Source organism: Bidens hawaiensis, unplaced genomic scaffold (assembly GCF_021521415.1).
Source record: "Bidens hawaiensis isolate Kalapana, Puna unplaced genomic scaffold, B.hawaiensis_p1.1 tig00050464_1, whole genome shotgun sequence".
NCBI classification, from domain to species: domain Eukaryota; kingdom Viridiplantae; phylum Streptophyta; class Magnoliopsida; order Asterales; family Asteraceae; genus Bidens; species Bidens hawaiensis.
In genome coordinates, this window is record NW_027499023.1 from 47504 (window position 1) to 74220 (window position 26717).

The 26717-nt window shown below is 42.5% G+C and overlaps 1 pseudogene; it reads left to right on the forward strand.

Annotated features, from left to right (window-relative positions):
• Nucleotides 1-26717, forward strand: LOC143598493 (F-box/FBD/LRR-repeat protein At1g13570-like; annotated as a pseudogene).

Below are 26717 nucleotides of genomic sequence, written 5' to 3' on the forward strand. Positions count from 1 at the left end.
ATGGGGTCGCCCTTGATGATGATGGGCCGCCCAGCTGAGAGTAAGTACGGCGGAGGGTCTGTCACGGAGGTGATCATGCCCTCCTCTCAGGTATATCCTAAATGGTCATATCAGCGGGGTCCTCAAGATCCTAAACTTGGTTGAAGGCATCCTGAAACCTCCCCTGATCTGGGTTTCTGACTATTTGCTGGACCATCTGTATACTGATACAGAAGTTGAGATCAAGTGCAATTTGGTTCGGACTTCGTGTTCATTCTCTGTCTGCACCATAAGCTTTGTAAATTTTTCTAACTCCATGCACCACCAAAGATCGGGGTATTTGGGCTCCTTGCATTTGCATTGGTTCTAAACAGTTGACAGAACAGGTACGTGGTATTGCAAGGTACCTCGTCCTTGATGTAATAAAGGGCCCACAAATCCCTTAACCCCATGACCCCCTCACTCTGGCCACGCTGAGTGATTGTGTGGCACAGCAAGTGGTGAATGTATCTCATAAGTGGCTCGCGTAAGGCGGTGCTCTTTGTGCTGCTTGGATGGTATCTTTCACCTCCCAAAATTAACTACTCCCATGCTTGTATCCTGGGGATTCCCGGCTTGCTCGATTCATCAGCATCCTCGTCTGCAAAAGTTGTCATAGAATCATACCATATGGGAGTATAGGTCTCATCGCTCGTATAAATGCCCAAATCAATCCCGAGCTGTGTGACCGAAGTTTTGTACCATACTCCCCCAAATTTGAACTCAACAGCCTATTCGTCCAACATATACAAGTCTTTTGTTTTTATAGAGAATGAATCCAAGAATTCTTTAGTCAGTTCAGTCACTGCCTTGCCCTTCTGATTGAGAACACGTGTCCAAAGTCCCTTAACAAGTCCATTGTACCTTCTCCATTGGTTTACTTCCTTCAGAGTTTCTTTGCAGCATTAAAGTTCGACTCTGGAAGTCGGTTGTTTTGGTAGCCCATTCTTTGCCGGGCGCGCTCATCTCGTTCCGTGTTCTCATGAAAAACTAAGAAAACATGGTCATCGTCCCCGTATTCAGCCAAGTGCAATTTTTGAACAAGATGAGTCAATTAATTTCAACATTTTACTAAAATGGTGGATCAGAAGCCTGAGCACGGCCCGTGCCTCATGAGGCACGGCCCCATGCTGCTCTGGTTTTGGCAGCTTTGGCCATTTTGACTGATTTTGAATTTTGTTTGACCTATGGTTGACCACGGGGCGTGTTTTTCAAAAACACAGCCCGTGTTTTTAATCCAAATTGTAAAAATGTCAAGATTCGAACTTGAGATTCAACCCGGTTCTTTAAGAAACATCATCCAGGTTTGATTTTTATGGAATGGATCATCCAAGACCCGAACCCAAACGATTTCCCCAACAAATCTATTTATCAAATCAAAACCCTATATTTAAAAAATTAGTCCTTCTATTTTCTGGGTTTTGACCCGATTCATAAAGAATTGGTTATGAAATTCACATTTGGGGTTCATTATAGACCTAACATGATTAATTTGAATTATAGAATCACCAAATTAACATACCTCTTGTTGGAAATCGAAGATTTGAAGCAAAGAATTGAATGAATGGTTAAAGGTTGTCGGTTTTCGGATGTAGGCGGAGTGTATTTTAGGGTTAATTTATGAGGTTGTTGTTAGTTTTATTAAAAATTCCGTAACTGTTCTGTAGGTCGGGAGACGACCCCGTGCTGCATGTAACAGTCAGGTTCTTTTTTTTTAATTGTTTATTTAACTAGCTGGTTTGTTTTTAACTGATTTCTTTGAGGATTAAGGGTAAAATAAAATAAAAAGTCCTAATAAATTTCATTAACTCTTAAACATTATAAAGAAAATTTAAACAACATGAACCGAGAAACACAAAACTAGCATGAACAACATGAACCAAGACAAGGCAAGGCTTATTATACTAACAACCACCATTCCCGAACAAATCCTGAATGTGTGGTGGGGCTCTCTTGGCTTCCAAGAGCTCGGAAAGGTTTTTGTCGAGATTTCCGATTTCTCGGTTAAGGAAATTGAGCTTGTAGTCCACGTCTTTGTTGTGGCTATCAACAACGTGGAAATTCTCAAACCTTAGCAGTTCAACCTTGTTTGTCAACTAGATTAAGCGAGCTTCTGTTTGGATGTTACTTTCGACTTGGTCTCTAATTATGCTTTGAAGCCTTATGATTTCTTGCTCAAGGTGTGAGGAATAATCACCATTTTTGAATTTCCTCACTGGTTTCCACTCCATTCTTTTGTTTTCCATTTCAGTAAATTTTAGTTTGGTATGAATGGAATAGTGAGGATGGCATGCATTATATAGAGACTGAAGCGTCGAGAACGGCCCCGTATCTCAAGAGGCACAGCCCCATGTTTTTGAGAGAATAAATATTTCTGATTTAGAGAATTGTACGGAGTCAGCGCATATCATGCTGAAAATTCTAGGGTGACCACGGCCCCATGTAATATGAAGCATGGCCCGTGCTTTCTGTCACTGAGATGTTTTCTTTGATTTTTCAGCAAAACGCGAGAACAAGAATTTCGGGATAATGTTTAAGATGTTAATTGAACATTTTGAATGTCCTAAAATTACTTTTCATTAATAAAAAGGTCCTAAACACAGTTTCGGGGTAAGCCCAGTTTTCCTAGAAAATGAAATTAAATCATGTTAAACCCAAAAGTACTAAACTTTGTGCCTATTGCACTTGATTACACATGAAAAGTATAATGATGAATGACTCTAAATTCCATCGAACGGATCTTCTCCATCGAACGGCACGGGTGGAGAAAAGTAAGTGAAACCAAGGACTTGAAACTGAAGTTGTTCATTGATGTCCCATAGTTCCATTTTTATGCTTTCCACCGACTCGGTGAGTTGAATGAGATGCATCTCTGCAAGGAGATTCATTTACGTGATTTCCTTTACGAGCTCTTGAAGTTTGATGAGTAGCTCGGTTTTTGAAATGTGTCGGGTTTCGTTTCTCCGTTGGCGAGGAACGCGAATTTCATTGTTCATCTCAGTTGGCATTTTGATTTCTCAGGGGTGAGAATTTGTGTTTGGTTTGGTGCGGTGCAAGAAATGCATTGAAAAGAGGTGTAATTTATAGCCAAATAGATGTCAGGCACGACCACGTGTAGAAGGAAACATGGCCCTGTGCTTTTGGTCTAACAATTCTGTTACAAACCAGACTGACTGAGATTTTTGCAGCGAAGATTCCGACCCGCACTTTGTGGCACGGGACCGTGCCTACTGAGGCATGCCCCTTTGTTTTGAGACAACTAACTTTTTTTGTTAAACAAAAGAACATATATACAAGGCCTAGTTTAATAAGGGTCTTGGCTAGACCCTACTTTCAGTATGTTCATTGGTTTTGGTGGAGAATTACGACCTCCGAGACATCTTCGAATGGTCCATCGATGTTTGGTTTTAATCGATGCCCATTAACTTTAAACATGTGGCCGTCAGAATTTGAAATCTTGACTGTCTCATAGTCGAAAAATGATTCAAATATTTACGGACATGTCCAACGAGACTTCAATTTTTCTGGGAAAAGACGTAAACGTGTGTTATATAACAGTACACGATCGCCAACTTGAAATTTCTTGTTTCCTTTTAAATGGGCGTCGTGCAAACGTTTAGTCTTTTCGTTGTAAGACCAGGATTTTTCATAGGCCAGTGCTCTTAGTTCTTCGAGCTCATGAATTTGATCTTCCTGATTTTTACTGGCGAAAATTAGATAAAATTTTACTGCTTTAAGAGCCCAGTAAGCTTTGTGCTTTAGTTCTACGAGTATATGACATGCTTTACCATAAAAAAGTTTGAAGGGTGTTGTTCCTATGGGGGTTTTGTAGGATGTCCTAAGGTCCCACAAAGCCTCATCTAATTTTTCACCCCAATTTTTGTGATTTATTCGAATAGTTCTTTAGAGGATCCTCTTTATTCCCCGATTCGAGACTTCTGCTTACCCACTAGTCTGAGGGTGATATGGTGTTGATAAATGGTGGTGAACTCCATATCGTGCAAAGACTTTGTCCATCAAGGAATTGCAGAAGTGAGTACCTCTTTCACTGATTAGGGCTTTTGCAGTACCGAATCGTGAAAATAACATTTTCAAAAATCGTACAACTACTCGAGCATCGTTAATGGGAAGAGCCTGAGCTTCTACCCATTTAGACACGTAGTCGACTGCTACAAGGATGTAATTATTTTCGAATGATTTAGGAAATGGTCCCATGAATTTTATTCCCCATACATCAAAGACATCACAAATTTGAATGCCCTTTTCAGCCATCTCAATTTTGGCTGAGATGTTTCCGGCTCTTTGAAAAGCATCGCATGCTTGGATCAAAGCATGTGTATATTTATATATAGTGGGCCAATAGAATACTGTGTCAAACACTTTCCTGAATGTGGTTGCGGTACTGTGGTGTCCACCATTTGGTCATTCATAACAGTGTTTGAGAATATCTAAGGCTTCCTTTCCTAACACACACCTATGAACAACCTGATCCGCACCTATCCTGAACAAGTAAGGGTCTTCCCAGAAGTATAACTTAAGGTCGGAGAAGAATTTCTTCCTTTTTTGATGAGTTAGCCCTTTTCTTAGGATTTTGCAACCTAAATAGTTCGTGAAATCGGCAAACCAAGGACTTTCGTCCTCCTCTTTCATGAATGCTTGGATATGCATGAGAACTTCATGTGGAAAATTATCATCGATAATTTCCTCGTGATGTTCTTTTGAAGCTGGGCATTCTAAGCGTGAAATATGGTCTGCGGCTACATTTTCTGCTCATTTCTTGTCCTTGACTTCTATGTCGAATTCTTAGAGTAGTAGAATCCATTAGATAAGTCTAGGTTTTGCATCTTGCTTGTTGAAGAGGTATCGTATGGCGGCATGGTCGGTGTAAACTATGGTTATGGAAAGAACTAGGTAGGATCTAAATTTTTCAAAGGCAAAAACTATAACTCTTTTTCGGTTGTGGTGTAATTTTCTTGTGCATCATTAAGAGTTTTACTAGCATAGTAAATTGGGTGAAAATGTTTTTTTGCGGTTGTCCGAGTACGGCTCCAACTGCAAAGTCACTTGCATTTCACATGATTTCGAAACGAAAGGTCCAATCGGGTGTAGTCATGATTGGTGCGTTGATAAGTTTGTCTTTTAATATGTTGAATGATTCAACACATTCTTCAGAAAAGACGAATGATGCATCTTTCTCCAGAAGTTTTATAATAGGTCTAGCAATTTTCGAAAAGTCTTTTATGAAGCGGCGATAGAATCTTGCGTGACCTAGAAAACTTCTAATGGCATTAAATGAAATTGGTGGCAAAAGTTTGGATATGGTTTATATTTTAGCTCTATCAACTTCTATTCCTACTTGGGATATCTTGTGACTAAGAACAATGACTTAATTCCTTGACCAAAAGTGGCATTTTTCCAAGTTGAGTACTAAGTTTACTTCCTCACACCTAGATAACATTTTGTCTAGGTTTTTCATACAATGATCGAAGGAGTCTCCGAAGACTGAGAAGTCATCAATAAAAACTTACACAGAGTGTTCTATCATTTCATGAAATATGGCCACCATGCAACGTTGGAAGGTGGTTGGACCATTACATAGTCCAAATGGCATTCTTTGGTAGGCAAAGGTGCCATACGGACATGTAAAGGTGGTTTTCTCATGATCTTCAGGAGCAATGAGAATCTAAAAATATCCGGAGAATCCATCAAGAAAATAGTAGAACATTTTTCCAGATAAAAGCTCAAGCATTTGATCGATAAAAGGAAGTGGAAATGATCTTTTCTTGTGGCGTCATTAAGCTTCCGGTAGGCAATGCAGACTCGCCAGCTTGTGATGGTCCTCATTGGTATTAGCTTGTCCTTCTCGTTCATTATAACTGTCATTCCTCTTTTCTTTGGAACTACTTGAACTGGACTAACCAAAGGTGAATCTTAGATTGGGTAGATTAATCTGGAATCAAGGAGTTTGATTACTTCCTTCTTCGCCACATCTTGCATGTTGGGATTGAGAAGTCTTTGATGTTGGACCACGGGTTTGTATTCTTCCTCCATATGGATTTTATGAGTACAAAAGGAAGGACTGATGCCCTTGATATCCATGATTTTCCATGCTATTGCTTTCTTATGGTTTTTAAGAACCTTAAGAAGTTGGTTTTCTCTTCTTTTGAAAGGTGAGATGAAATAATTACTGGGAGTTGAGAGTCTTTCTCTAGAAAGGCGTATTCTAGATGGTTTGGAAGTTCTTTTAACTCTAAGGTTGGTGGTTCTTCGATTGATGGTTTTGATTCTTCATTACATTCGGTGATCTCACATACTACTTCTTATACTTCTTGATAGTTGAGATTTTCGTTTTCTAAAACGGGTTTGGTGACAGTTTCGGTTAAGACTTGTGTTTCTAGTGTGTTATTGATGGACGATTTTCGCACATAGCAACTCACGATAGAATCGATGATGCCAACATAGAATAATGTGTCATCGTGATGTTGCGGATGTTGCATAGATTTTCTTATGTCAAAAGTGATAGCCTCGTCATTGACCCTGAGAGCGAGTTTTCCGGTCTAAACATCGATGATAGCCTTTGTAGTGGCTAAAAGGGTCTTCCTAAAATCAGAGGTACACTTTTGTCTTCCTCCATGTCTAGAATTATAAAATCTATTGGGAAAACAAATTTGTCAATTTTGACAAGCATGTTTTCAACAACTGAATGCTAACTAAATGCTCATGCGGGTGGGCTTTGGTTCTCTTATCCCTACTTTTGAAAAATCGTATAAGTCATTAAGTTAATACTAGCTCCTAGGTCGGCTAGGGCAATGCTAACAGACAAGTTTCCTATGAGAATATGGATAGTAAAGCTCCCGGGATCGGTCATTTTCGGTGGCAGCTTGCTTTGGAGGACAACTGAACATTCTTTACTCAAGATAACATGCGAGATTTCCTCCAGCTTCCTTTTGTTGGCCAGCACTTCTTTGAGAAACTTTTCATATTTCGGCATTTGATCAATGGCTTCGACGAAAGGCATGTTGATGTGGAGTTTTTTGAAAAGTTCTAAAAACTTCCCGTAATGAGCTTCCAAACTCTCCTTTTTTATCTGTACAGGGTATGGAATAGGTGGAACATAAGTTCGGACTATTTCCTTAGATTTACGGTGCCTGTTGGAGTAAGTACCTCCTGCGTCTTATCACAGACTTCCTTCTCCATAACTGGTTCTAAAGTAGGTGAGGCAACAATGGTCGTGCCACTTCTCAATGTAACAGCATTGGCTATCGCATTTGGGTTTGTTACTGTTTTGCTTGGAAGAGCGCCAGGTGGTCTTTCAGACAATTGTTGGGCAATTTGTTCGATCTGAGTTTCTAGATTCTTAAATGATGCTTGTTAACTTTTTAGGTCAGTTTCATGCTTTAACAATACTCCGCTGATATCAACGGCTCTTGAGTCGGCCTTCTTTACTGATTCATTTCTTTTGGTCATGATTTGGATCAACATTTCTTCAATTTTTTAGTAGCTCGGATTCTGATGGCTATTGGAACTTTGTTCTTGGAATTGAGGTTTTGTTTGGAATGATTTATTCATCGGCCATAATGACTTGTTCGCTGAAATTCGGGTAGGGTTTGAGTGTTACCTCCGTCCTTCCAGCTGAAATTCGGGTGATTTCTCCAACCTGGATTGTAGTTGTTGCTGAAAGCATTGTTTTGTCGGGCGATGAAGTCAACTTTTTCCATGACCATAATGACTTGTTCGCAGTCACTTGTCTTATGAGTTCCTCCACAGGTGTCACAGGTGATCTTGGTTTTTGATAGTTCGGCTAGAAGTTGTTCAAAATTTTTAAAGAGGGCTTCAAGCCGTGCGGTGACAAAAGTGTTGGAATCGACATGGTTCATTACTTTATGTTTTGGTGTAGATCTTGGTGGGTTATAAGTGAAACTTTTCTTTGTTGCCTTCTCCATGATTTCAAATGTTTCGTTAGGTGATTTGGATCCTAAGTCTCCACTGGCGATTTGGTCGATGGCCTTTTTTTTACTGGATTGTGCGTCAAAGAAAGTTTGTACTTGTAACCATATGCTTAGTCCATGATGTTGTCATCTTTTCAGAAGACTTTTGTATCTCTCCCATGCTGCGTGTAACAACTCATCGTCATCGGTCCGGAATCCAGTAATGCTGGCTCGATATTTGGCAGTTTTATTAGGCAGAAAATATTTGAGGAGACACTGTTCAACCATCTGGTCCCAATTGGTTATGGAGCCAGAAGAAAGAGATTCTATCCATTCTAAGGCTTGTCCCCTTAGAGAGAAAGGAAAGAGTTTGAATTTGATCTGATCTTCTGAACAGTTTTGAATTTTGAAGGTTCTGTAGATTCATAAAGGTTCTACAGATTCTTAAGAATTGAGATATATGAGAAATTTCCACCATATGAATAGTGCTTGATTTTATTTTGAAACGTTCAGTGATATCGGGTGGAGCCATTCCATTGCCATAGTCTTCGAGAGTTGGCTTGGCATATTGGCTCATGTTTGGTTCATTGTTTTGTGCTTCCATCATTTCTTTGGTTTGATTTTCTCCTAATGCGGTGGCGTTTACTGACTCGTCTTTGATTGTTTCAGCGGTTTTTGCAGTCCATTTGCGTGCTCGTAAACGAAAAAGTCGTTCCGGTTCAGAAATTTGATAAACAAGCCCATGTCCGAATGTAGATGAAATACATGTGATTAAATTAAATTTAAACTATTAAACTACGGGTTAGTTAAATAAATGACTAATGTGGGATTCAGCGGTTTCTGAACATTCCAATAGGAATTCTGAATAAGAAGGAATTAAAAATCCAATTACATTCTTAATGTGTTCGTTTAACAAATGAATTGTAATCTATCACCAAAAATGAATAGGAATCGTTGTTTTTTAACGTTTAATGGCAAAAACATTTTAGATTTTTTGTTTTTTATATATATATATTTTGCGTTATAATTTTCTTATTATTTTTTATTGGTTTTCTATTAAGATTAAAAACCTCTCAAAAATATTCAAAAATCATAACAAAAAATTCATAACTCAAAATATAAATTAAAAATAAAAAAAGTAAAAAGGTAAAAAAGCCAAAATGTTTTATTCGATGTCCTCATTAAAAAAATAATAAAATAAAACAAATAAAAACCTCAAGAAAATATTCCAATGAATTTCCTTGAATTCCTTCACATTTTGGAGGGATTTGGAATTCCTTAATTTAAAGAAATTTGAAGGAAATGAATTCCAATTCCAATTCTTTGAACCGAACACAACAAAATGGAATTAAGATTCCAATTTCAACGAAACGAACACGCCATGTCATGGGATTTTAATTCCAATTCCTTTGAATTCCCACGAATTCTGTGAAACGAACACGCCATGAGGGATTTTTGATCTTAATAGAAAACCCATAAAAAATAATTCAAATAAAATAATAAAAAAATTATAACGCAAAATATAAATAAAGACAAAAAATCTAAAAAAACTAAAATGTATTCACCGTTATTCTCGTTAAATGAACGATTTTAATTCATTTGTGGTGATAGATTCCAATTCATTGGTCAAACGAACACATCAAGAATGGAATTGGATTTCAATTCCTTCCGATTCCAATTCCTTCCAATGTTCAAATTCCAAATCTGATTCTTTCAAATTCCAAATACAATGCCAATTCCAATTCCATTATGTGAAACGAACGCGAAGAGATTTTTGTTACCCATCTGTGAATGCCAAACATGTCTCTATCTGGGTTATAAATGGGAACTTAGGTCGTGTTCGTTTTGCGGGATTAAATGAAATTGGATGGAATTGGAATTAGAAAGTAAATCCCATCAAATCACATGATTCATGGGATTTCAAAATCTCACCTATTTAAGAATCTCATAAAACAACTCATTTAAAATTAAAACCCTAACGTCAACTTCACTTCACGCTTCATCCTCCCACTTAACCTCCACCACCGTCAAGTCCATCGGCGTTCAGCTCTGCCGCCGTGCTCCACCACAGTCAGTCTCCTCCACCGTCGTGCTCATCCACCGCTTGAAATGTCTGATCTCTGTTTTTTTCTTTTTCTCATTTCCTAAACCCAAATCTGATTAGTTGATAGCTTCACTTGCTTTAAATCATAATCTGTATATGTGTTTATCTTGACTAGTATCTTCTAGCTAATTATTGAGACGATTAAAATAGAGAAATTTCAATTCATCAACAAGTTTACCAACTGAATGCATAATGAAATTATCAAACATTCCATTCCAATTCAAATTCCAATTCAAAGTCCTTTAAAAAAATTCCGCACCCTTAAAAGAGATGGTTTATCATTTTCATGGTATAATCATTTAAAGGAGTCATAGATTAAATAAAAACAAGGGTAGGTGAAATAAGTTTATGTAGAAAATTTTACTATGCTGATTATATGAATGTTTATAAGTTAATCATAAGCAGAGGTAAATCACTCTAATAAACACTATAAACTGATATGGTGTTCATCATATAACGCACGCATCCAGACACCCAATTAAGAATCATAGCCACACCAATGCATGAACTATTTTTATATTAATGGTCACTTGTTATTAATTATTAATTAGTATAATTGAGAAAGTTGGTGACGCAAATAGTGTTTTTATGTTTTAGCTGATGTTTATATATATTAATATAGTTTTGTGTCCAAACAATAACTTCTTCTTCCTTATGGCTTCGGTGGATTGTTTAAGTGATGTTGTAGATGCCAGTTAGAAACCAGAGTTGGAGTCTTTAGATGTTTAAGTGATGCTGGTTTTTTATGTCAATATTTAGGTGGGCCTAGCCGCCCGGGTTTGCTTGATGTTGTTTTGGGGCAGAGTTTTAATTTTAGGGTCTTTGTTGTTCCTTTGTTGAATTTTTAGGGAACCGAGTTTGAGTGTTTTACCTTATTAGGTCTATTGCTATGCTTGTCTTCAGTGTTTTAACAATTTTGGTGGGTAGTTGGTGATGTGTTGGTTGTGTTAACCATAAACACAATGGAAGTTTTTGTTGTTTGCTATGTTTTTAATGAAAAGTGAAAAGGGATAACTTTGTGTCTAAGGTGGAGACATTATTTGCTATTTAAACCATAGGTCTTTGTGTAAGGGACTAGGATGATTCTTAGAAGTTAAAACTGTTTTGAAACTAAATGACCGTTTATAATATTCACGCTAAAAGGCTGAAATCGTTGAAAATGCTTAATCATGCCTTTCTTTTTTTACCAGATGCAGAGATTGTGTTTTCTAAAAGGGGTTTGTGTTGGCATAATTGAGGGTTTTTGATTGTGTGTTTTTCTATTATATATAATAGATAAATAGTGGATTGTCGGTGCAATAAGTTTTTCTCTTTGAAATTCACCTAGCCTTTAAATACAATTATTTCCAACTGCCAACAATTTATGTATGTTGCTCTGATGGCTAGGTCAGGTGTGGTATATGTATTAAGCGCTTTTTTTATTTTGATTTCTCTCTCGCAGGTATGAGACTCTTCCATGGTTGGTGCCATTTTATTTTCTTTCCATTTATTTGTATACATCAGCATATTGGTCCTAACTCCTACAACCAGATTCATATCTTCTATATTATTTTTTTGGTAGCTTATTAATTTTTGATCATTATTCAGTGTCATAACACAATACCGACCAAATTCGTATTGGTTTATCGTTGTAAAGGCATAGGCTTTTTATTTGTTTTAAACATGTTAGTTTGTTGTGTTTGGGTGCTAACGAATTATTTTCTTATTTAGCTTAGGCGCCGTAACGAGATACCGGCCGAATTCACGTTGATTTGTTGCCTCAACGCGTAGGTTTTGTTTTCTTTTTTTTTTTTAAGTTAATTTGTTGTGTGTGAATGTTAACAAATTTATTTATTTTTTGGTTTAGTTCCAATGCATTAACCCGATACATATCGAATTCGTGTCAACTCGCAGTCATACCGTGCAGGTTTTACCGGCTGACTTCAAGTTGCTTTATAATGTTTTCTTATCTTAAGTTATGTGAATACTGCCAATACACGTATGTGCTTTAACTTTTTTTGGGTTTATTATCATTACTGTTGCGAACCTAACCGATGCAAACCGAATTTGCGTCGATGCGTCGTCGCAACGCGGCGGTGTGTTACCTAGTTTATTTGGTCTATATTCTCTCTGTGAGTAGTAAACAAAGTATGTCTGAAGTTCAACGACTGTCTTTGACCACACTTTCTCAAGCTATAATAGTGAAGAGGTATGTACCCGCCTCAACACCGAGCAAGGCGGGTCAACCCACAAGATAAAGACATTATAAAGGCAGAAAGCCAAAACCTATGCGCATGGCGCATACAAAACATGCTCAGGCATCATACGCCCAGGCACCACATATGCTCGCGCATCACATATGCGCGCGGCGCATCAGCGCGCGGCGCATATCACATGCTCGTGCATATCACATCTGCGCATGAAACATCTGCGCGTGAGAATAAAGAGAAGACCTCGCGCATCCTCAGGATTGGCGCATATCACACATGCACATAATCGACCTCTTCCTTATCAGGATTAGGGCAACCTTGATTGTGCACGTCAGACAACCTTCCAGAATGTATCTTTTTAAGGAATAAGAATATGCTGATGTTGACAGCTGCCAAATGAAAGGTCGACAACTCAGCATGACACATGTGCTACCACGTGATTACAACCAACGAGAAAGCGCCAGGTGTCCCAGAGGACACGTGGCGCAGTGCGATTGGAGGAGGCCAACGAGGCTGAGCCCAATCAGTGGAAACCCTAGCACTATAAATACAGCATCAACTCCACTTTGATGGACATTCATACTCAATCATTGACAGTTACAGGCAGTGATATCACATTCAATCATATTGAATTACATTCACTCACAGTCAGTTACATACAAACACACAGTCACACAATCATACAGTATTCAGCTATTAAGCAATACTCTCCAGATTCCCTTACTCTGACATTATTATCTTCTCCTACACATACTTATTCTCACGCCGGAGGGTTACCCCAAAGAGGACCCCTCTGTCCCTTTCTGAGGGGTAAGTTAACGGCGTTGTTCATTTTGTAGGTGGAAGAACACAGATCCAGAAGAACCATCGGTGAAATAGTACAATCAAAACTCGAGGAAAGTAGATCTGCTACCAGTGAGTAGATCCACGTTTCTTCATTGGCGCCATCCACTGTTACAAACGGCAATCAGATCTCATCAGATCTACATAAAAAAAAATCAATCACCATGGTTTCTGGCGTTCGTAACGCTGATCAAGCTCTGGAGGATATTGAACGTGAGGGTGTCAATGAGGGACATCAGTTTCTGAGCGTGCCGTGTGATTCTACGCGCACCACCAGTAACCGTCCCTTCATCACAACCCCTCACGGCCAGACTGAAACTCCTCCAGACGATCTCACGTTACAAAATCTTGCCGGCGCGAAACTGAAAGGACCAATGGGTCCAGAAGGAGAAACAAATGATCCGAATGAATGGCTCATAAACGAGCAGCGGCGTCTAATGGAAAAGTACAATGAAATGGTCAAACAGAAAAAGCCAGCCGACCAAACACAAAGGCAAGCGTTTGATAAGCAGACTACAAAAAGGCCGCGCGCGCCGGAAGACGGACATTCTGTTCACACTGCACAAACTGAGTTCAGTGATGAAGAAGTGCATAGTATGAGGAAGACGCGAGATACTCATGCAGGAGGCTCACAACTCCGCGCGCCTGTGAACATGGCGCCTGGAGCCAGAGCAGATCTGGATCTACACATGCCGTACAGCCCGCCAGTGAGGGGCAAGTGGACGTAACCACGCCGTACAGGCCGGCCATCCTAGTGAAGCACTCAAAATTTACTGAGCGCATCGCTAAGGCCCCCATCCAGCACAAGACCAAGATGCCAAGTGGTCTGGGCAAATATGATGGCACAACAGATCCAGATGACTTTTTGCAAGGTTTCTATAACACGGGAAACCTAGAGAGCTGGACGATGCCAACATGGTGTCACATGTTTGCCCGCTGCCTTACGGGCGCGGCGCGTGTCTGGTTCGAGAGCTTGCCGACTGGGCAAATTGATGGGTTCGAGGAACTATTGGAAAAGTTCCAAGCCCACTTCGTACAGCAGCGCAGACACACGCGCGATCCTGATGACATCATGCACTGCGTGCGCAGGAATGATGAAACGATTGAGGACTACATCACTCGTTTCAATCAGGAGTCTCTGGCAATCGGGGGTATAACTGAGCAACTCCTGCGCGTGGCTTTTATACAAGGCGCGCGCAGTGATCAACTACGCCGAGCTCTCGTAAGCAGAGATGGTATGCCCACCACTTGGGCAAAACTAATGGAAGCATCGCGAGTCTTCGCGAGAAATGAAAAACAGATTGCCCAAGATAGGGCAAGAGAAAGAGCGCATCAGGCTGAATCACCGCGCAGCAAAGAGAAGAGGACCAAACAGAACTCTGTATGGTCCAGGTTGCAACCAACAAGTTTTTCTTCCGCAGAAAAGCAAACGCAACCAAGCTCACCCCAGCCCCAAAAAGATGTTCGTAATCGCGGGGAGGGTGACAAGAGGGAGGGCGGCAGAGATCCTAGCAGACCTCTGCCAAGAATATGGACTCCCCTCACTAAAACACCTGCACAGGTGTTAAGTACTGAGAATGTCCAATTCAAGCCCCCCAAGCAACTACACTACAAGGGACCGCAAAACAGTGGCAAATATTGTGAATTTCACAGGTCCCCGGGCCACAACACCGACGCATGCCATCATTTAAAGGATGCGATCGAGAAGGATGTAAAATCAGGCAGGCTGGCTCACTTGGTGAAAAACCCAAGAATAGAAGATGAGCAACCGGAAGGAGCCTCTGCCAGCAAGAAATACAAAAGAATCTGTGTGGCTGAGGGGGGACGACAAGGGCAGACGTCAAAAAAGAGAAGCGCGCAAATCAGCGGAGATTGGCGCGAGCAGCAAGTTATCTTCCCACGAATCAGGGGAGGCCCTTCAATCAGCAGCCCTCTCGTCATCACCACACACATTGCTCATTACGAAGTGTCAAAGGTCCTGGTGGACACTGGAAGCGAATCTGACATTATGTATGAGCAATGTTTCAGAAAGTTAGACCCGGCAGACCAAGCGCGGCTCGAGATGGTGAACGCACCAATCTGTGGTGTTTCAAATGAAATCATCCATCCCCTAGGTCAAATTCAGTTTGAACTAACTATGGGGGATGATGAGCACAAGCGAGCCGAAGTTGTCAACTTCTTGGTCTTGCCCACCACGTCATGCCACAATATGATCCTGGGTAGGGGAACGATTGCCCAATTTAATGCTATACCGTCGCCAGCGCACGGCGCATTGGGGTTCCCTACACCAACAGGCGTAACATTTGTTTACCGCGATCATTTGTGCGCAGTGACAAGTACGCCGCGGGAAGGGAGAATGAAACTTCCAATGGCGGACAATGCACCAGAGAAGTGGATTTTAAACCCAAAATTCCCAGAGCAAACGGTCACAATTGGCGCTACCATTTCAGACGAAACGAGATTGAGAATGAAAAGGTTGCTCACAAAATACACGTCGGTCTTCGCGTGGCAACACTCCGATATGACTGGGGTCCCGCGAGACTTGGCGCAACATTCTCTTAACACGTTCAAGTCGGTGGAGCCAATTGCTCAGAAAAAGAGAATCATGGGGGATGAAAAGGCGAAGGCCATGAATGAGCAAGTTGAGGACCTGTTGCGCGCAAACATCATCCGCCCGATCCGATACCAGACGTGGGTAGCCAATCCTGTGATGGTAAAGAAAAGCAACGGGTCATGGAGGATGTGTATTGACTTCAAGGACCTCAACAAAGCATGTCCGAAAGACTGTTACCCCCTCCCAAACATCGACGCAAAGGTGGACTCCGTGGCGCCATTCAAGCTCAAATGTTTCCTGGATGCCTACAAAGGCTATCACCAGATTCAAATGGCACCACAAGACGAAGACAAGACTGCCTTCAGAACCGACAAGGGTGTTTTTTGTTACACAAAAATGCCCTTTGGTTTAAAGAATGCGGGCGCCACTTATCAGAGACTTATGGATTCGGTTTTCAGTGAATAACTCGGAAGAAATCTAGAAGTCTACGTTGATGATTTGGTGATCAAGAGCAGGGAGGAGAGACAAATGCTCAAAGACATCGAGGAAACTCTTCAGCGCTTAACGGAAGTCAACATGAAGCTCAACCCGAGCAAATGTACTTTCGGCGCGGAAGAGGGGAAATTTCTTGGTGTAATGGTCACTAAGGATGGTTTCAAGGTGAAACCTGAAAAGGTGGAAGCCATCATTGACATGCCTTCACCATCCACCATGAAAGAGGTTCAGAAGCTGAATGGTAGATTGGTGTCAATCAACAGGTTCCTAGCGAACCACGCCAGCAAATCTACTCCATTCGTTAACACTTTGAGGAACTGCTTGAAGAAGAGCCAATTCAAGTGGACGCCTGAGGCTGAGCAAGCTTTCAGTGAGATAAAAGAATGTCTCATAAAGCTGCCCGCGCTCACAGCTCCACTTCCTGGCGAAACCCTTACATTGTACTTGTCAGCTGGAGACCGCGCCATCGGCGCAGTATTATTGGTGGATCGCAAGGGGATCCAAACGCCAATATACTATGTGAGTCGGGTGCTGACAGACCCTGAGACGCGCTATTCCATCATGGAAAAGTTAGTTTTGTCACTAACACACGCGTCGCGCAAGCTTCATAGATACTTCAATGGTCATCCTATTGAAGTTCTGACAGGTTACAACATCCAGCAAGTCTTGCGACGCCCCGCGCTCTCCGGAAGGCTGACAAAGTGGGCGCTGGAATTAGGTGAACACACGATCACCTATAAGCCCCGTCCAGCAATAAAGGGTCAAGTTTTAGCGGATTTCATCACGGAAATCCCAGAGGGAAAGATTGAAGAAGCTCAGCGCGAGGTAGACCCTCCGCGAGCAAATGATAAAGAAGATGTTTGGAGGCTATTCACTGATGGAGCCTCCAACAGCGAAGGGTCCGGCGCAGGCCTCAAACTGGTGGACCCTGATAATCATGAATATACTTATGCTATTAAGTTGGACTTCAAGAGTACCACCAATGAGGCTGAGTATGAAGCCCTGCTGGCTGGTCTGCGCATTGCGCGCAAGTTTGGAGTTAAAAGGCTAGAGGCCCATGTTGATTCTTACTTGGTAGCTGCACAGGTCAATGGCTTTTATGATGCCAAGGAGAACACCATGCCTCTATATCTAGAGCAGGTAAAAAAGCTCGTTGAGCAGTTTGACTTCTTCAAAATCATACACATCCCGCGCAGCGAAAACAAGTCCGCTGACGCGCTGAGTAAGATGGCATCAACTAATTTTGATCACTTTGGCAAAGATGTCAGGGTGGAAGTGATGAGCAACCCGTCAGTGCAAACGCAATCTGTCCTTGTAATTCATACAACCCCATCATCCTGGATAACTCCAATAATGGAATTCCTGAAGGAGGGGAAGTTACCGGACGATCGCGCACAGGCGAGAAAGATAAGACACAAGGCGCAGAACTATGAACTACTTGATGGTACATTATATCGACGCTCTTATCTTGGACCGCTCATGAAATGCCTGGATGCTGATGAAGCAAGCTATGTGATCAGGGAGATTCACGAAGGAATCTGCGGAATACACGCTGGCCCGCGCATGGTGGTTGCCAAGGCAATGAGCTCAGGCTACTATTGGCCAGGCATGTACTTGGATGCGCTAAAAGAAATCCAAAAATGCAAGGCATGTCAGAGCTACGCGCCAAACACCACGCGGCCAAAGAACAACTTGATTCCAGTGACCTCCGCATGGCCTTTCCACAAATGGGCCATTGATATTGTGGGGCCCCTGCCGCAAGCGCAAGGGCGAGTGAAATTTTTGGTAGTGGCGGTAGACTATTTCACAAAATGGGTTGAGGCCAAGCCACTAGCAAAAATCACAGCTGAGGCGATGAAGCAATTTATCTGGAGCCACATCATTTGCCGTTTTGGCCTTCCTATGGAAATTGTGAGCGACAATGGCAAACAATTCACTGACAGGAAGATATCCAGCTAGCTCAAAGAATTGCACATCAACCAAATCTTCACTTCGGTCTACCACCCTCAGGGGAATGGCCAAGTGGAGCGCGCGAATCAAAGTTTGTTAAATGGGCTGAAGAAAAGGTTGGAGGGAGAATCACATTCTTGGGTCGAAGAGTTACCTAATGTCCTGTGGGCGCACAGGACATTAAGCAAAACTAGCAATGGCGAATCCCCGTTCAGCCTAACCTATGGGACAGAGGCTATGATCCCAGCAGAAATTGGATGCCCATCCCATAGGGTACTCATGATGAGCAAGACTGATAACGAGCGCGAAAGAAGATTGGACCTCAACTTGCTTGAAGGGCGCAGAGAAGCGGCTATCATCAATGAAGCCAAATACAAGAAAAAGCTGGAAAAATATTATAATCAGCGCGTTAAAGAATGCCACTTCAAGAAAAATGATTTTGTCCTTCGAAACAATGAAGCTAGCCGCGCAATAGCCCCAGGAAAAATGTCCCCCAATTGGGAAAGACCTTATCAAATCTCAGAAGAATTGGGGAAAGGCGCGTACACTTTAAAAGATTTGAATGGAAAAAAGATACCGCGCGCGTGGAACGCGGCACAGCTTAGAAAATGCTTCATGTAAAAATTCAAATATGTAATCAAGGCTTTTAAGCCATCATGAATGATGATTCGCGCTATCTTTCAATATTTGTTCTATTACCTTTGCATACATGTTTCACACTTCCTTTATTAATTTGGAGCAATATGACAACACTATATTGACTTCAAAACAAAATAAAACGGAGTAAAACATACATGCGCGAGCCTTAGCTCAAACGCGTTAACGAGTCTTAACTCTAAAACGTCAGGGCCTTAGCCCAAACCTACGAGCCTTAGCTCAAACACGTTAACGAGTCTTAACTCTAAAAACGTCAGGGCCTTAGCCCAAAACAAGGAGCCTTAGCTCAAAACACTCACAAACATCCATCTTACATCCCGCGCAGCCTGATCATAAAAATCCCTAAACACAACTAAGGCAAAGTACATGCCAAATCATAGTTGTTAAGGTCTCAGGTCGAGGTCGCGCGCGGAATCATAGTGGATATATGAGTAACACATGCTGACATGTAATGACTAAAACTCACAATTCCATATAAAAAAGGCGCGACAACGACGCGCAAAAAAGGAATAGTGAAAAGTCATCGCGCGTGTCAGCATAAACAAGATACTGCGAAACCACTTACAAAATAGGACTATGGTTAAGTAAATAATTTCCTTACAACCTTGTTCTTATTTTAACGTGCAAGCATATCTTATATCTATACAAGCAAACATGAAGAGATGGATAGAAATGCGCAAGATGTGAAAAAGGGAAAACAAATTTCATTCCATAGCATTGAAATTTACAAGTATGATGAGTTACAAATTACAAGTATAACAAAAAACAAAAAAAAAATTTAGAAAGATGAAGGGCTTCTCAAGTCTCCACGTCGACGTCAGCCACTTCATCACCCTCATCATCTCCCGCAGCATCTGGCGCGGCCCGCTCCTCATCTCCAAACTGACCATAGTCAAGTTCTTCCTCCTCAATGGAGTCTTCTATCACGACGGTCTCAGGAGCATATTCTTTCGCCGCGCCAGAGCCGCTGGCAGGGGCAACATCCCCCGCGCCACCATCATCGCCACCAGCCCCCTCGCATTCATCGAGCAACTTCTTTAGCGCGCCGAGGTCGGGCTGGTCAGCAAGCGCAGCAATCTGCAAATCAATAGAAAAGTATTGAGTACAAAACACTTGGAAAATTAATCAAGAAAAACTCATTAAGGTCAAGGTACCTGCACAAGGATGGGGATGGGAGTACTCATATACTTCTCCCCCACCGCGGCCATGTCCGCGCAGGCCGCGTCGCTCTTGTAAGGGTACTCGGATGGGTTCTTCTTCAACATGCCATATTCATACCCATCCGTAAACCCTTCAGCTCGACCCACCAAGCGCGCGGCAGCATTGCAGTCCATCACAAGGGCCTGAAACTCGCCAGAATATTTCATCGCCAAAGCGCAACGAGTCATGCCCTGTGACACCAGCCATTGGCGATCCTGCGCGAGGCCAGCAACAGACGTCTCGAGGGCAGGAACCTGGGAGTTTAATAACTCTACAGTTTCCTTGGTCTTTTTTAGCTCCTCTCTATCAGACGCTGCTGCCGCCAAAATTTTTTCTTTCTTCGCCTGCGCAGCATCAAGTGCTTCCTGGCTAGACGCTGCCGTCGCCAAGGCCTCATCTCTATCGGCCTGCGCGGCCGCCAAATACTTCTTCAGGCGCGCAACCTCACTCTCCAGTGATGATTTCTCAGTGATATTCTGGACGATAGCTTGGTCACGCGCCTCCGCCTCCAGTTCCAAGTCACGCACTCTCCGCGCGTACTTGGCAACTTCGGCCTCCGCCACCTGCTGCTTCTCCCGCGCAGCTTGGAGCTCATGCCCGCGCTTAATAAAGGCGGTGTTGGAACTTGCTCGGTTTTCGCTGAGCTCCGCCTGGAGTTTCTCAGCTCGTGCGCGAGCATCAGAAAGGTTCCAGGCAGCCACCTTAGCCTCTTGCTGGGCTCCCACAAGAGCATCGCGTACTTTAATATAATCACGATGAAGCTCTTGGGAGGCAGCAAAGAAAGCCGACCCAGCGAAAATGTGATCGTTGAGCAAGTCAGCGCGGGTGCGCCCCTCCTGATACCTCCTTTCAGTAGGAGGCACGGCATGAGCCCAGAAGTCCTCGCATACACCCATGGATTGGAAGGAACTGTCTTCGTTAATATTCCATCTCGGGCGGTAAACGTGGTCACCTTCCTGCAAAACACAAGACATGTTCTAAGTCATAAAAACATACTTATATGGAAGTACGTGCAGCGGAGCAACAAATTTAAACATACCTGCGGGGATGAAGCAAAAAACTCAGCGCCAGCCTCACCAGAAGTCTGCGCTGCGAAGGCTTGTGGCATCGCAGGGCTGGCACGGACTCCGAAGGAGTCTTCAGCTTGAGCTCCCTCATCCTCCTCATCTTCTTCAATCGGCCTCTTCTCCTGCGACCTGGAGGGCTCCAAACCAGTCTCGCGGAGAGGGCTGCGCGTAGGAGGAGGCGAGGGAGGTCTCGACGCCGCCAGTTCGGCGCGCAATACGGCTTCCCGCTCCTTTGTAATCCCAATAAGGGGAGACTCAGCACTAGCAGGAGCAGGAGCAGAACCAGCGGCGCCGGCAACGGCGCCAGGAGTGTCACCAGCAGCTTCTACGCCAGCTACAACTCCTATGAACAAATCAACAACAAAAAAGGGTTTATGATTTGATCAAAACAAAAAATTCAGAAGACAATGGCCAAAACATACCTTCGTGCAATTCTGTTCGCGCGGCGAACATCGCCATAAAGTTCATTCTACCCTTTTCTGAGGGTAGAACAGGGGACTTCGAAGCAGCCCCCGGCGCAGCCTCAGCACCTTGTTGCGCCTGAGGCTGATCTGCTACCGTCACCGGTCCTGCAAACATTCAAATGCGAAAAGATTTAACAATAATTCAATCAGAATCGCCCTCAAATAACTATTATGGGTAAGCAAAGTATACCTTTCGCAGGCGCGACACTGCTTCTCTCTTCAGTCGCGCGAAGGGAGGAGGTCACTCCACCATGCCTCAAGTGGACAGGAGGTCTGCCCACTTTCACAGGCAGGGAAGCTAAAGAAACCTTGGTGGTAAACACCTGGGTTTCCTCAGGTCCCTTCGTTTGAGCATGGGGATGAGCGACAGGGGTGTCATCTTTCTTCCGTTTCTTACTGGCCCCTGCGCCAGATTTCCCCTTAGCTTTGCGCTTTAGTAGGGGCGCCTCCTCTTCCTCCTCCTCCTCTTCCGCGAGCTCCAGCTCGTAGTTTTCGAGCGCATCTGCAAATACAAGCAACAGAACTGTTAATAAACTTTGGTATTCTAAAGGAATAAGCATAAGTGCGAAGGCTTACCAGGCGCGTCGCTATCAAAGTCAAATTCCAGATCCACAGGGATGAACATGTCATCGAAGCGATCTGGGAAGCCCACCTCCCCAGCGCCCAGCGGGACGGAGCCACCCTCCACTTGATCGTCGTAGGCGGCGTGGAAATACTCCTTGGTTACTGCGCAAAAACAAGACAAATAATATCAGCAAAGGCAAATTTTATTAGCGCGGAAATAAAGCAATGCGATAACTTACGCAAGCCGTCCACTTGGATGACAGGCTCCGCCGCGCTGTCGGCCCACAGCTTACTCATGCCGACCCCCACCAGCGCCTCCTCGCGAATTTTCTTGGCGGGGGATGGTTCGGCGGTCAGTTTCTTAACCCAGGCGCCGGTTGGGTTCTTAATAACATCCGCATCCGCGGGCGCAGAATCGATCGCGCGCATCGTCATGCGGATGGGGATTACACCAGCCCTGATGTAGAAGAACCTCTCAGACCAGTCATGAAGGCTCTTGAATGACACGGTGCTGCACTTAACCTTCTGACTGCGAGGAATAAAGGAGATCCAAGAATCTTGGATCTTGGGCTTGTAAAAAAATTGAAAGCGACGAGGGGTGGGCTCCTCGCGCTGTGATTTGCACATGAACTCGAAATGAGTCATGCGCACAAGTCCAAATGGATGGACTTGGGATATATGTATCCCGAAAAACCGTAACACCGCGCCTACAAACCTTGTCATCGGAAGACGAAGGTTGCAGTGGGTGAAAAAATGGGTGTACAGTGAAATATACCAGGGAGGCGGGTCCGCCGCCGTTTGCCCGGCCACAGGCAACATGCAGCCAAACACAGGGAGAAAACCCTGTGACGAGATGAGGCTGTCGAGATCGGCCTGCCTCAGTTTGCAGGGGATTTCATTCCACCTTCTCGTGGACTTGGTCCTCCCTACTTCCTCCGATGTGGTCTCAACAACCCTCTTCCCCTTGCCCTTTTGCTTCAATGTCGACATCACCACAGATTTCACACGACGTCTTCGAGAGGCAATAGAGGTGATTGAGGGGTTAGAGGAGTCTGAGCTATCAGACATACAATAACAACAGCAACAGATAACAGGGTATTTGTAAGCAATAACTAGAAAATCGGAAAGATAGAAGCTTTGGAGTACACAACAATGAAGATGAAGATAAAAATTTTTTCTAAGGGCCTGCTTTTATAGGCCCAGGAGAGAGAAAAGTGGCAACTGATCGGATTTCACGCGCCCCCACTCGCAGGTGTAAGCCAACGAGGGCGCGGCACGTGTCCCTAACACTGTTGAGGGGACATAAAAACGTAACGGAACTGCCACGGAGCAGAGACGCGCCCCCACTCGCAGGTGCAAACCAATGAGAGCGCGACACGTGTTCCAGACAGCTGTGCGAGGGGACATGAAAGGCAACTGTAGCACCTCGAGCACACGAAACGTCTGACACGTTTCCGGCGCACGTCACCACCAACCAACCACGTGTTTGGACCCTTCGTTTCAACCAAATGGATAGAACTTCGCGCAACGATGGAAACAACCAAGAAAACGACAAAACCCCATTAAAAAGACCAAATCAGTAAGTCTAATATCTATCTTACCGCGCTAGCGCGAGATAAGACACACATTAGACTGGGGGGGCTTGAAGAGGTATGTACCCGCCTCAACACCGAGCAAGGCGGGTCAACCCACAAGATAAAGACATTATAAAGGCACAAAGCCAAAACCTATGCGCATGGAGCATACAAAACATGCTCATGCATCATACGCCCAGGCACCACATATGCTCGCGCATCACATATGCGCACGGCGCATATCACATGCTTGTGCATATCACATCTGCGCATGAAACATCTGCGCGTGAGAATAAAGAGAAGACCTCGCGCATCCTCAGGATTGGCGCATATCACACATGCACATAATCGACCTCGTCCTTATCAGGATTAGGGCAACCTTGATTGTGCACGTCAGACAACCTTCCAGAAGGTATCTTTTTAAGGAATAAGAATATGCTGATGTTGACAGCTGCCAAATGAAAGGTCGACAACTCAGCATGACACATGTGCAACCACGTGATTACAACCAACGAGAAAGCGCCAGGTGTCCCAGAGGACACGTGGCGTAGTGCGATTGGAGGAGGCCAACGAGGCTGAGCCCAATCAGTGGAAACCCTAGCACTATAAATACAGCATCAACTCCACTTTGATGGACATTCATACTCAATCATTGACAGTTACAGGCAGTGATATCACATTCAATCATATTGAATTACATTCACTCACAGTCAGTTACATACAAACACACAGTCACACAATCATACAGTATTCAGCTATTAAGCAATACTCTCCAGATTCCCTTACTCTGACATTATTATCTTCTCCTACACATACTTATTCTCACGCCGGAGGGTTACCCCGAAGAGGACCCCTCTGTCCCTTTCTGAGGGGTAAGTTAACGGCGTTGTTCATTTTGTAGGTGGAAGAACACAGATCCAGAAGAACCATCGGTGAAATAGTACAATCAAAACCCGAGGAAAGTAGATCTGCTACCAGTGAGTAGATCCACGTTTCTTCAAATAGAAAGCATCCAATGTCTTTTTTCCAACTGAAGAGGCAGCCATGACAAGTATCCTCTCAAGCGATTGGAGATACAAATGAACCACCATTCCTAAGCTCGTGTTTGACGGGTTTTATGTGTTCAAAAGGTTAACTAAAGAGAAGATACTGTCTTCTTCTGGTTGGGGGAAAATGCATGACTTAGAACGTGCAAGGAACAAGGAGATTAGGCGTGAATATCTTTGTGCTATAAACAAAGTTTTTTACCACGCCCAGTGGCAGAGCCACATATAGTCAATCGTGTTCGGCCCTTTTTTTGGTTTTATATATAACTTATATTATCGAATTAACAAGCGAACCAATTCTTTTTCGGCGAGCGAACCCAATATCTTTTCAAAATCATATAATCAAACCCATTGATTGTTATAAATTTAGTTAAAAAAGATTATAGTAATGAATATTTCTTTTATAAAATATAAAAAACTTTTAAAAAAACTATAAAAATTACTATTATTATAAACGGGCCAATAACATATATACAGAATTATAAAAAAAAGCCAAAACTTATTCATAGAACGAGTCATAAGCCCAACCCAATTAAGATTCTTAAAAATAAAACATAAAAAATACAAAAAGACGGATCATTTTATGTATCTATCTAACAGATGAGTACAACACTCGCATCATCTCATCGTCTTTGCCAGTTTGACTAAAGGCTTCAACAAACGCTTCATGGCCTCAACCCTCACCTGTTGGACTTCAAATAGACAATGATCGGCCGACTCTTTCTTTTTTATTAAAAATGACTTTGTATTTTATTGAATGTTGACGATGTACTTTTGTTATAATACTGATATTACATTTTATTTATCTTACTAAATGAACGACCCGCTCCGACCAAGTTGGGCCTGAAAAATTTTGACGCCAGAAAAATATCGAGCACCGAAAAATCCTTAACTCATAGGAAAAGGTTCCTGACTCCGCTACTAACTACGCCAGGGTCCAATACATGAGTTCACCCTTGAGATGGATGTACATGACACCTGTTTTGAAATTGATCAAATAATGCTTAATTTGTCAAGGAACCATATTATCAAAAAGTTAACACTTACCTTTTATGGTTATCATTTGTATGATTTACCCTCATCTGTCTTTCACTTAACGGAGTTATATCTTAAAATTTGTGCTATCAACCATAAGCATGTATTCAATGGATTTGGTAGCCTTACAAGCTTATCCATAAAATGCTTATCGAGCTCAACAAAATTTGTTCTACATCTTTTATCCAAATGTCCTTCACTTAAGAGCTTGTACCTGGTAAGTTCATACTTGTATATTCGCATGGGCATTTCAAAATCGTATCTCACTACCTTAAGTCAATGCAGCATATAATTGATGATATTCTCGGTGATAAGAGTCCCAACATTGTGGAGCTATTCAAGTGTTTACCTATGATTGAACATCTAACCACATTGGATTGTTTTATTCAGGTAATATTTATCCACAATGTATATAATTAAAAGAAAAAAGATTAAAACTTTTATTTGTTAATCGTTGTTTTTTTATTATCTACGGTTTGAAGTTGTTAGTTCAAGACTCGGTTCCAAAAGAGCTTCGAATCTCAGTAAATCACCTCAAATACTGTACTATCAAAGATGTGTGTTTTGTTGACGGCCATGTATTGCCTTTTCTTTTTGATTTAATCAAATGCTCCCCAAACTTGGAGAAAATTAAGCTAGAGGTAAATAGTATAATTGTATCAATTGTATCTTATTGTTTTGATTCTTATGCCAAAGTTCCCTAACACAAAACTCTTGCTGTAGATTAATACTAAGAGTTGTGAAGATTATTATGATGAGTTGGAAGGATATTCCGATGCGTTGGAAGGATATTCAGATGTTTGGTTGGAGCATCTAAATGAAGTGAAGACTGAAGAATTCGGTAACTTTAAGTCTGAGTTTGAGTTTGTGAAGTTTATCTTAGCTAGGTCACGCAATCTGAAGAAGGTGAAATTGGGAACCTATAGAGTTAACATGAATGAGCAGTTGGAGATGTTAAGAAGTCTCTTACGTACCCCACCTGCATCACTGGTGAAAATCATTATTGAGAATAGCTTGAAACACTTATGA